The 12,599-nt window shown below is 49.2% G+C and overlaps 1 non-coding gene and 1 pseudogene across 1 annotated transcript; both read left to right on the top strand.

Moving 5' to 3' along the window:
* The first annotated feature begins 288 nt into the window (after positions 1-288).
* Positions 289-442, top strand: LOC146867019 (5.8S ribosomal RNA). Its single transcript, XR_014968867.1, has one exon. It is a non-coding gene; the product is annotated as a 5.8S ribosomal RNA (ribosomal RNA).
* A 414-nt stretch (positions 443-856) lies between these two features.
* Positions 857-2,686, top strand: LOC146867020 (28S ribosomal RNA; annotated as a pseudogene).
* The last annotated feature ends 9,913 nt before the right edge of the window (positions 2,687-12,599 follow it).

Consider the following 12,599-nt stretch of genomic DNA (forward strand, 5'->3'; position numbering starts at 1 on the left):
GGCCGGGTTGAGGGGTTTGAAGACTCGTGTGGTCACTCCTGGGTTACCCCAGGAGGGACCGGTGGTTGCGGGGCTGCCTGCTCCCGTCTCTCCGGGAGCCCCCTCCCTCACCCCAGAGCGCCTGGCAATGTTTTTTTTCTCCCAACGTTGAAGTCTGACTCCCAGAGGGGAAGCCTTGAACAGGGCGCTCGGGCCGTCTCGCCGTGCGGGTGGTGGATGGACGGCGTCGTCTTCCTCCCGCTTCTCCTATTTCCGCTGGTGGGCAAATGTTTTTGAAAAGTTGCCTGTGACTCTTGGTGGTGGATCACTCGGCTCGCACGTCGATGAAGAACGCAGCTAGCTGCGAGAATTAGTGTGAATTGCAGGACACATTGATCATCGACACTTCGACCGCACCTTGCGGCCCGGGGTTTCTCCCGGGGCTACGCCTGTCTGAGGGTTGCTCGATCGTCAATCGCCCCGGGGCTTCCCCGGGACGTGGCTGGAGCCGTCGCAGGGTGAGCTCCGCTTCCCCTTCGTCCACCCCCACAAGGTCAGACCCCCCGATCGCCCGTGGCAGGGTTCCTCTCCGGGTCCTGCTGCGGAGGTACGCCGCCGGCGCACCTAGCCTCGAGAAGGGGTCTGGCGACCGGTCTGCCCCAGGCCCATCCCGAGGCGCCTGGCTGTGTGCCGCGCATGGCTGTCTGTGGTATCCCACCGGCTGCCTGCGTGCACGCGCCTCGGGCGCCCTCCTCTGCGGCCGGGTTCCCGGCGAGGGCGAAACCCCTCCAGATGCGATCTGGGGAAAGAGGGGGCTTCGGCAGGGGGCTGGCCTTCCCCGGCTCCCCCTTAACGCTCCGGCATTTACTTCTGACTACAACCTCAGATCAGACGGTTCAACCAGCTGAATTTAAGCATATTACTAAGCGGAGGAAAAGAAACTAACCAGGATTCCCCCAGTAACGGCGAGTGAAGGGGGAAGAGCCCAGCCCCGAATCCCCACCGCCGGCGGGCGCGGGAAATGTGGCGTACAGAAGACCGACTCCCTGGCATTGCTCAGGGGGCCTAAGTACTTCTGATCGAGGCTCACACCCAGATGGTGTTAGGCCGGTAGCGGCCCCCGGTGCACTGGGATCGGGTCTTCTCAGAGTTGGTTTGCTTGGGAATGCAGCCCAAAGTGGATGGTAAACTCCATCTAAGGCTAAATACAGGCGCGAGACCGATAGCCAACAGGTACCGTATGGGAAAGTTGAAAAGAACTTTGAAGAGAGAGTTCAAGAGGGCGTGTAACAGTCGAGAGGTAAACGGGTGGGGTCCGTGCAGTCCGCCCAGAGGATTCAACACGGCGGGAAGGTCGGTGGCCCGGGAGTTCCGGATCCACTCGGGGCACACTGGGGCGGTTGAAGTGGGGACGGGGCCCCCTGCTCCCGGCACGACTGTCGACTGGGGCAGACTGTTCTCAGTTCACCCCGACCGCGTCGCGCTGCCGGGTGGGGAGGCCCACGCTGGGTGCCAGAGGTCTGCGGCAATGTCGGTTACCCACCCGACCCATCTTGAAACACGGACCAAGGAGTCTAACACGTGCACGAGTCAGAGAGACGAGCGAAACCCTGTGGCACAATGAAGGTGAGGGCCAGCGACGGAGGCACCACCGGCCCGTCTCGCCCACAGTGTCGGGGAGATGGAGCATGAGCGTGCGTGATAGGACCCGAAAGATGGTGAACTATGCCTGTGCAGGGTGAAGCCAGAGGAAACTCTAGTGGAGGTCCATAGCGCTCCTGACGTGCAAATCGGTCGTCCGACCTGGGTATAAGGGCGAAAGACTAATCGAACCATCTAGTTCCCTGGTTCCCTCCGAAGTTTCCCTCAGTATAGATGGCGCTCGGAGCCCCCAGTTTTAGCTGATAAAGCAAATGATTAGAGGTCTTGGGGCCGAAACGATCTCAACCTATTCTCAAACTTTAAATGGGTAAGAAGCCCGGCTCGCTGGCGTGGAGCCGGGCATGGAATGCGAGTGCCTAGTGGGCTACTTTTGGTAAGCAGAACTGGCGCTGCGGGATGAACCGAACACCGGGCTAAGGCGCCCGATGCCGACGCTCATCAGACCCCAAAAATGGTGTTGGTTGATATAGACAGCAGAACGGTGGTCATGGAAGTTGGAATCTGCTAAGGAGTGTGTAATAACTCCCCTGCCGAATCAACTAGCCCTGAAAATGGATGGCGCTGGAGCGTCGGGACGATACCCGGCCGTCGCCGGCGCTGAGACAGGTTAGTTTTACTCTACTGATGATGTGTTGTTAGAATAGTAATCCTGCTCAGTACGAGAGGAACCGCAGGTTCAGACATTTGATGTATGTGCTTGGCTGAAGAGCCAATGGGGCGAAGCTACCATCTGTGGGATCATGACTGTATGCCACTAGGTCAAAATTTCCCCTAAACCGTAACGATACCGCAGTGCCGTGGAGCCTCGGTTAGTCTGGGATAGCCGGCCTCTCTCGGGGGGCCGGTGCTTAGAGCCACTCGCTTGGGGACCGGAGCGTGGACGGAAGGGGGCCCCCTCCATCGCCCTTAGTGCACCGCATGTTCGTGGGGCACCCGGTGCTAAATCATTCGTAGACGACCTTATTCTGGGTCAGGGTTTCTAAAGTAGCAGAGAAGCTACCTCGCTGCGATCTATTGAAAGTCATCCTCTGAGCCAAGCTTTTGTCTCTTCGTGCGTGGGCGCCTGTGGACACCCTCCTCCACCACTCCCAGGGGTGGGTCCCTCTGCTGCCGGGCTGGCGGGAGGGACACGGAGGGGGTAACGCGGGTTCGCGGGAGGCTGCCTCCACCACATGCCCTCTGGCACGGGGGCCTCCCTCTCCCATCCCTGTCCCAGTGGAGACAGGAGCCACCATCCCTCCTTGCGGGTCGGCAGGGTGACTAGATGGCCTGGGCCAGCCGGGTCTCCTTCCCGCTGCTTCTGCCCAAGTCGAGCAGGGAGGCGAGCCGGGGAAGGAGCCTCCTGAGCAGCTGCCTCGGAGCCCCACGCCACCCTCGCAGTTGCCGTACTGCAAGGGAGCCCCACGGCACCCTCCCAGGCCATCTGGTCACCTGGCTGCGCGACCAGATGGTCCTGAGGGCCGGGCGAACAGATGGCCCTGTGGGCCGGGTGACCAGATGGCCGGCCTACCGGCCAGCCGGGCTCACTCCAACTTTTGTCCTTCCCCAGAGTTCTGTAGGCCCCCACTACGTGGGGACTCAATAGTCAAGAAAAATGGGCTCCCCGGGCAGCCCATCGGGAAGAGGACGTGGCCTGGGCTTAACCCTCCTTGGTTCCAGCCGAGGGTCCGGGTGCTGGGGACCAGGGGGTCCCCCGGGGCCCGAGGAGGCTCTCCCCGGCCTGGCTAGGGTTAGGAAGCTGCGACCGGGCCCGGTGCTTGAGGTCCGTCCAGCAGGCCCTGGGGTGCGGGAGCTCCCCATCCTGCAAGCCGGCCGAGGTTCCAGGCGCTGGGGACTGGGGTCCACCGAGGCCCGGGGAGGCTCTCCCCAGCCTGGCTAGGGTTCAGAAGCTGGGACAGGGCCTGGGGCTCGAGCTACGTCTGGTGGGCCCCGGGGTACTGGAGCCCCCCTGTCCTGCAAGCCAGCCGAGGGTCCGGGCGCTTGGGATGGGGGTCCACCGGTGCCCGGGGAGGCTCTACCCAGCTTGGCTAGGATTCTGAAGCTGGGTCCGGGCCTGGGGCTTGCACTCCATCCGGCAGGCCCCGGGGTGCGGGATCCAAGCATCCTGCAAGCCAGCCGATGGTCTGGAGGTCCCATCGTGGCCTGGGAAGGCTCCTCCCGGCCTGGCAAGGGTTCGGAAGCTGTGATCGGTAACGGGCCCGGGACTCGTGCTCCGTCCCAGGTTGCACCCGTCCTGCAAGCCAGCCGAGGGTCCGAGTGCTGGGAACGGGGGTCCACCGGGGAGGATCTCCCCGGCCTGGCTAGGGTTCGGAAGCTAGGCCCGGGGCTTGTGCTCTGTCCGGCGGGCCCCGGGATGCGGGAGCCTCCCGTCCTGCAAGCCATCCAAGGGTCCGGGCGCTGGGGACGGGGGTCCACCAGGACTCGGGGAGGCTCTCCCCGGCCTGGCTAGGGTTCAGAAGCTGGGATCGGGCCCGGGGCTCGTGCTCTGTCCCAGGATGCCAGGGTACGGGAGCCCCCAATCCTGCAAGCCTGCCGAGAATCGGGGCACTGGGGACAGGGGTCCACCGGGGCCCGGGGAGGCTCTCCCCGGCCTGGCTAGGGTTCGGAAGCTGGGACCTGGCCCGGGGCTCATGCTCCGTCCCAGGGTGCGGGAGCCCCCGTCCTGCAAGCCAGCCGAGGGTCCGGGCGCTGGGGACGGGGGGGTCCACCGGGGCCATGGGAGGCTCTCCCTGGCCTGGCTAGGGTTCGGAAGCTGGTACCGGGCATTTTTTCCCGTCTGCTATCCAACACTTTCCCTACTGTTGCACTGACTGGAGTGGGAATAGTCAATTTTAACCCTACGCTATCCAACACTTTCCCTACTGTTGTACTCACTGGAGGGGGAATACTAATTTTTACCCCTCCGCTATCCAACACTTTCCCTACTGTTGCACTCACTGCAGTGGGAATAGTAATTTTTAACCCTCCGCTATCCAACACTTGCCCTACTGTTGCACTCACTGGAGTGAGAATAGTCCTTTTTGGGGAACAGCCATTACAACGCGGGTTTTACCACGCGTTGCTATTACATCGCATGCGTTACAACGCAAGCGATGTTACAACACGTGGTAAAACCACGCATACCATTACATTGCATGCGCTTTTACAACGCATGCGATGTAATGTGGCGGCTATCCAAGTCGTTGTGAGGAAACTGAGGCTGTTTCCTCACAACGATGTGGACCTCTGACGACGCAGGAAGCAGGAACCGGGAGCAGAGACGGCGACGCTGGACCCACGAGGAAAGAGGTAAGGCTGATTGTGCTTAGGGTGGGGGTAGTGGTTCAGTGTAGGGTAGTGTAGTGTAGTGTAGTGTAGGGGTGGGAGTAGTGTGGGTAGTGTAGTAGTGTTTTAGGGTTTAGGGTAGTGTAGGGGTGGGAGTAGTGTGGGTAGTGTTGTAGTGTAGTAGTGTTTTAGGGTTTAGGGTAGTGTAGGGGTGGTAGTAGGTTGGCTAGTGTAGTGTAGGGGTGGGAGTAGTGTGGGTAGTGTAATAGTGTTTTAGGGTTTAGGGTAGTGTAGGGGTGGGAGTAGTGTGGGTAGTGTTGTAGTGTAGTAGTGTTTTAGGGTTTAGGGTAGTGTAGGGGCGGGAGTAGTGTGGTTAGTGTTGTAGTGTAGTATTGGTTTAGGGTAGTGTAGGGGTGGGAGTAGTGTGGGTAGTGTAGTACTGTTTTAGGGTTAGGGGTAGTGTAGGGGTGGGAGTAGTGTGTTGTGTAGGGGTAGGGTTGTCACTTACCTTGCATACTTTTACCACGAGTATAGCTTTACCATGCATGCCTTTGCGTTGTAATGGCATGCGTGGTAAAGGCATACTCGTGGTAAAAGTATGCGATGTAATGACATGCGATGTCATTGACATCGCGTAGTAATATCCGTGTTGTAATGGCACGCGTGGTATTAGTATGCGTTGTATCGTCATACATCCGTAATTTTTACCACTCCACTATCCAACACTTTCCCTACTGTTGCACTCATTGGAGTGGGAATAGTAATTTTTACCCCTCCACTATCCAAAACTTTCCCTACTGTTGCACTGACTGGAATATATATTTATTTGTTACATTTTTATATAATTTTAAAATTATAAGATAAATCAAAATTAATAGTTTATTGTTTTAAAATAAATATATATATAAAATAATTAATATATATGTGTGTTTAACTTTTTAAAACTAAGTTTATTTGTTATATTTGTTAAGATGTATTAAACCTAAGTAATTATTTTCATCTTAGTATTGAATATATGTAATATTTTTTTATTTATATATAAAAAACGATATTTTGTACAACTATATTTATGACATTAATATTTTTTTCTCTATATTTTGTACTTACCATTATCAATATAGGATGTCGATATTTTTGACACCGATATTTATCACTCAATATTGCGGTATAGGGATATTTTAGGTGTCGATGTTGTGTCAATGAACCCTTTCAATTCAGTCCTTTAGGGTGACTGCATCAACAAAGTGGTCAACAATAGACAGCTGAGGCACAAACATTGATCTAAAAGTGGCAGAGTACAGGGCATTCCTTCACACCGCCTTCTATGAACTGTCAGATCACTCAGAGGCCAAATATTCACACAAGACACAAATAAGGCTGAATTACCTCCACTGCACTTTAAATATATGTAGTACACTCAGGGAAACAAGGTTGGCCCCCACCTGATCTGATTATTAAGAATTAAACAAGAACAGAGATTTGTTAAAGCAATTGTCCTAGATAACGGGAGAAAGAATCACAAAAGAAGATGGGAAAATAAAAGCTTTTTATGATTATAACTCCTAACTCTATGTGGCAGAACAAGTTGCAGAGACACTACAAGACGAATATTGAAATAGCTGCCTCGCAGAATTAAAGAGGACAGTAAAACTTTGCAAAACTAATAAAGCACTGGGCCCTGATGGCTAAATAAGAGAGTTTCATAAAGCCTTCTCAGGATTACTATGTCTCTATCTTGTCTTGCGTGTGCATGCGCAGTTCTCGCAAGATGTACGCCGGACGTAGGGGTTTGCAGGAGAGACACCACGGCGAGGAGGAGGGCAGCCCGACGACGCCACAGTACAGGTAAGTGCCTTTTTCTTTTTAAATTTTTGTTTAAATATTTTTATGCAAGGTTATACAGAATATGTAAAAATCATACAAATATTTGAAGTCTCAATGAGCAGCAAAATCATAACAAAATTGGGCAGCATTCCCAGCAGCATACGAAAGTCTTATGGCCCACTCCCAAAATCAAGGAGTTCTTATACACAGTTTTTGTTTAGCAAATTAGGGTAACTGCAAAATCTTTGTGGCATGGCCAAAAGTATAATTTATTTAGCAAACCAAGAACACATGAATAATACACAGCATTACCTTTACGTAAAATCATCATTCCATTTCAAGAAAATTCAGTCAGTCAGTCAAATAATCTATATACGGCTTGCAAAATCCATAAAAGCACAGATTAAAACAATTCACAATTGAGAATAACAAGTTTAATAAGAAATGTAAAAGAAGTCACAGCCCCATACAAAAGCAGCCAAATTTGTTAGGCATGATTCATTACAATGCCCCATATCTATTTCTAATTGTCTTTTCACAACGAACAAAGTTGGCCACTGCAACATAATATTTCAAATTTTACAGATTTTGCAATAGGATAAACATCTCCCTATGGGTTCTAATCTTGGACAAACGTAAAATTGGGGTCAAAAAGCACTATCGGGGATGCGAGTATAAATGACAAGAAACTGTAAAGTGCACAGTGCTTTGTTTAGAGGTATTATTGCAGGGACAACTTGACAGTATTGTGTTCCAATCGACATCCCTGGGAAAGGCCACTAGTAAGTGTAATGAGTTCAAATGAACCCTGGTAAAAAATAAAACTACAATTTGTGTTAGATAAAATTCACATACCAATGATGTTTTAATCAGATTGTAATTGGACTACCACCAACTTTGTCAAAATTTGCCTGTTGAAGGTTACTCTGCCTTTCACTGAATACCTCTTTCACCTGAGTTATTAGATCCCACTTAATATTTGATGGATTAAAACTAGATCTGGGAGACTTACATTTATAAATCACTATTTAATATAGTTGATCCAAGGGATCGCCAGAGCATAATTCTCGGAAATACAATCTTCCCATACATCTTTTGAAAGTGAGGCTCCCATTTTACCCCAGATGCTAATCTAAAGTAAGAGGGTATCAAACTTAATCTTGTCCTCCATAGGGGACAAAGCCACCTCAGAATGATACATAAATGAGAGAGTATTTTGGGAGATGGCCTGAAGCCTTCGTAAAAATGTATTCTCGATGCTCTCTAATGGACCTGCACCCTTGGAGAGGTGTAGCTCACTGGTTAGAGGTGGCAGATCCGTAAGCAGAGAATCGGCCAGGGACCAGGGTTCAATTCCCGACGCGGCAGGGTCGTGGACCAGGGTCAAAAACGGACTCGATAATTCTCGCCTCGGTACCTACTCTAACCAGGAACACACTCGGCAACTCTGGGCATTAGCTTGCCTCATCTCCACAACCGCCCCCCACATTCACTGGGGATGCCTGGTTTCACCTTGGAGATACCCTGGAGGGACCATCTCACAGGGATAGCCAGGACGGGTTCCCCAGCGGTCTACTGCGCCAGGACACCTCAGGGCAGCAGTGTGCTTTACAAGACACATACATTTACATTTTTGTGCCCCCAAACACCTGCACCATAAGTTGCTACAGAGGTGCACTTACTTTCGTAGATACTGATCATTTCATACACCAGCATGCGCCCTAGCCGGCGCACATAGATAAAGACCAACTCTCCAGCTCTTCGGCATTGAATTGCCCTGTTATTAAAAAGGCTGGTCCAGTTTATTTAAACTATGATCCAGAGGAACGCCTAGGTAGTTAAAAGTTTTGACACTCTAAATTTCTGACCCTCCCAAATAAAACATTCTGGTTTTAATATTTTGGTCCAATGTTTATAGCAACAGATTTGCTAAGATTAGTTTTAAGAGCAAGTCCCCCGATAAAACTATAAAAAGCATCTAAAAGGCAAGGTAATCAGTTTGCGGTTGTAGAGGCGAAGACCACATCATCAGAGTACAATGAAACCAGGAGGGGGCTGAACTTCACCAAGTGCATATCTTTTCCTGCTGGTCTCAAACACACATCGAAATCCTTACTATATATGAGAAATAGTAGGAGGGCCATCAGAGGTGGCTCTTCTGGTAAGGCGGTGGAGCGTCGCCCCACTGGTTTTCAGCACTGCTAAAAAGGAAAAATAAAATGATAATAACACGCTGTTATTATCATTTTATTTTTCTTTGCCGAGGCAATTCGGCGGGGCAGGGCTGGCCTGTTCACAGAGCAGGGGGAGGAGTGGTTGGGGCACTTTCTAAGTTCGCATGATGGTTTGGCCGGCCGTCTTGGGTCGGCCAAATAGTCATGGGCACTTAGCATGTTCTCCACCGGGCTGTAATAGACAGCCTGGGTGAAGAACATGCACAGCCTCCCAGTCCCTGTCTGAGTGCCGAACCACGACCAATCATGATGCTGCTGTCATGGTGACCATCTGGGAGTCTGTGTGTTTCCAATTCAAGCAGAAGCCGAGGATGGAGAGGAAGAAGGCGAGGCGGCGCCAGCCAGCTAGCCGGCCGGCAGGTGAGTGATCTTTTCTTTCTTTTTTTTCATTTCTTTTTTTTTCTAAACCCTTCCCCCTCCCCGCACCACTACTACTGCCCAGGAGCAGCCGCCACTGGGGGTCATCATTCACCCCTGAATGACCTCAAAAGGAGATTTAATTTTCAGAGGAGAGTTTGACCTCAGATCTGTACTACACCCTAATCAAACAATCCCAGTGCATCCTCTGTAGAAAACCAATTATAGCCTGATCTATTCTCATCGTTGCCATAATGCCCCAAAGCTTGTATCCATTGACCATGTAAAAGGCAGAGCAGAAGTCATAAAAGCAAGGGGAAAGGATCCTCTCCTCGCCTTGACATACTTGCCTATGAGCAGCTGGAGATTCAGGCATTGCTCAGCTGTGCACACCCCAGGGCGAAACCCTAACTGGACTTTAGACAGAGCCTGGTTTTACTCCAACCAGCCCTCCAGTTTAGCTGCTATAATTCTACCCAGTATTTTAAGGCAGCTGTCAAGAAGGGAAATGGGTGGTAACAGCAAGGTGAGTGTCTGTTCCCTTTCTTAAAAATGAAGACCTCTACTGATTCCTTTCAAGACAAAATTGGCTCCCCTCTAATAAAAGCTTTAAAACAGCTAAAATTGATGGTCAAAGTGCAATGTTACCCCTAAAAATATCTAAAGGGTCTCCATCAGGTCCAGGAGCTTTCCCCACAGGACTCTGGTTAAGGGCAGCAATTACATTCTTAACTGAAATGGAATCACTAAGGTAAGAGTGCGACTCTAGGTTACCGTAAACCACCTTTTCATTATCTAAAATATTCTCTGTAATACCTGGAGTGAATATACTATTATAGTGATCCACCAGTACATCCATTGAAAAAGTGTCCGGTGAGGGCTTCTCATACCCGAGAAAAAGGTTGATTAACTACCTTCCAGAACAGCACGCAGTCTGAGGCTCTTTCCAACTTCTCCCACACTTCCACCCTTAACTCAGATCTTTTAGCCTCCAAGGTGGATTTATAATTTCTTCTAGCACTCAGTACATCACCTTTGGAACTCGGTTTGGTGGGCAAAAGTATAATTACACTGCAAACCAACAACACATGAATAATACACACCATTACTTTAACACATAAGCACCAACACATTTCTTGAAAACTCATTCAACACCCTCTATGCTAATGTCATCCAGAGATGTTCAAACAAATATGAAGCAGTGAGACAATAGGTGGTTCGCGAAGAGAATACACTATTGATCACAGCGGAAGGCAGGGGAAGAGACCTTGACAAGCGTTACAAGTCATAGAGACCAGGGAGAAGTTCATTGAAAGCAATATAATCACAACAGTGGAAATTAACCACACAACGTCAGCAAGACTGTTCTCTGTGGAGCCTGTGGGAAGACGGTGTACGCAGAGGTGGGGAGCGGGAGTGCGTGATAGGGGTGGCATCCATCTGGTCTAAAGTGGCGTTTTGCATTAAAGTGTAGTGTAACAAAAACGCATTAATAAATAAGTTTCTATACATCCTATGAACTTCGTTTCAATTGCAATTATGTCAATGCAGTCTATATATCTATGCATTTGAAAAAAAATATTAATCCTCCTTATTAGTGCACAAAATAGAAACCTTGAAAAACAATCTAACACCTCAACTCCCCACTCTGTACTTTGGTCGGTTGCTTTGTAGTTGGGTTGGTGTAATGTAGCCCACGTACATTGAGAAAGACATACATAGGAAATAATACAGCTATAAGTAAAAGTATTCATGTATGTGATTAAATTAAATTTAGGTAACTATCACTTTTCAAATAATAATTTGCTTCCACAAGAGAGACTTATAGTACCATTGATTGTAAATTTGTGTCCAGTGTCTCACTTATCCTGGCTAGAGACTATAGTATCATACCAAGTACATTTAGTGATCATAATCCATTCATAATACGCTTAAAGATTTCATCTACGGTGAAGAAAAACACCCAGATCATTATTCCCCGTGTAGAAGCAGCTAAGAACAATTGCCTAAGGATCCATGAGAAGATAATAGACCCAGGGACAGGGTTACCAATAAGGCAGGTTGTTTCGGATTTGCTAGATGATATTTTGTTCTGATTAGTTAATTGCTGCAATTTTAACAGCGTATCTGTCAATTTCTTCTAAAACTGAGTGCAGTGAAAGGAGGAAACGCTGGACGATTACGAAGCGACTTGGGTTTAATTCAATTGACCTGGGGTTACAACGAATGACATGAAGAATGCAAGGACCCCTCTAGATGAAGCAAGTGTTTAGAGGATTATGAGATTGACGTATGGGGCTCAAGCAGATGCCTTTCTGCGTTGAAGGGTGATTAATTTGGACTACACACAGAGTGTACCCCCGTCCTGAGGAAGCCAATAAGAAAGTGGAGGCTGAAACGCGACCGCGTCGACACACAGACAAAGGAGGAGTCCGCCTATTGTTTTAATTGAAACATTAGTTTTTTGGCATAACAAATTAAGATAGAGGGAGGATACCTCTGACGCCAAGAGGACTACCTTTAAATGTATCACTGAGATGGAGAAGTGTACATTTTTAAGAAATAGATAGGGGAAAATATAATTGATGTAGTTGTTGTATGTATATATGGATTGTCTTGTTATTTATTTATTATTTATTATTTGTAATGAATTTGTTTAGTTTGTTTGTGTATAGTTCATTTAGATGCACACTGATGGATATTTGCACCTGAAAAATAATTATCAAATTTTCTATAAGAAATAGCGTTTTGCCAAGGTAATTTATAAACTTTTGTGCAAAAATAAAAGAGAGATTTATCCCTCTATACCAGTTGTTTGTATATTGTAGATGTTTCTATGCCCAGGTATGGGAGGGTCATTTGGGCAGTCCCCGTATTGTTCTTCCAGCTCTTGAATATATGCAGGGCCAAGCCCAGCCTTAGCTTTAAACATATAACAAAGAGTTTTGAAATGTATTCTTTTTTCGATCGGTAACCAATGTAATTCTCTCAGAATAGGGGGAGGCCGCGGACCTTCTTGAGGAGCAAATGAGAAGCCTAGCCGCAGCATTCTGTACCACCTGGAGTCGATGGATAGCTGCCTTATGAGCCCCCAGGTACAAGACATTACCATAATCCAACCTAGAAAGAATGAGAGCCTGAATTAGCGCCCTCATAGCTAGATGAGGAATTATACAACAAATTATTTTTACCCACTTCATGACTGCAAAGCAGGTTGATGCCACTATGGCCGCTTGGGGACGCATAGACAGATCTTCATCTAGCCAAACACCCAAGCAT

This window comes from Triturus cristatus, chromosome 1_2 (genome assembly GCF_964204655.1).
Source record: "Triturus cristatus chromosome 1_2, aTriCri1.1, whole genome shotgun sequence".
Taxonomy (NCBI): Eukaryota; Metazoa; Chordata; class Amphibia; order Caudata; family Salamandridae; genus Triturus; species Triturus cristatus.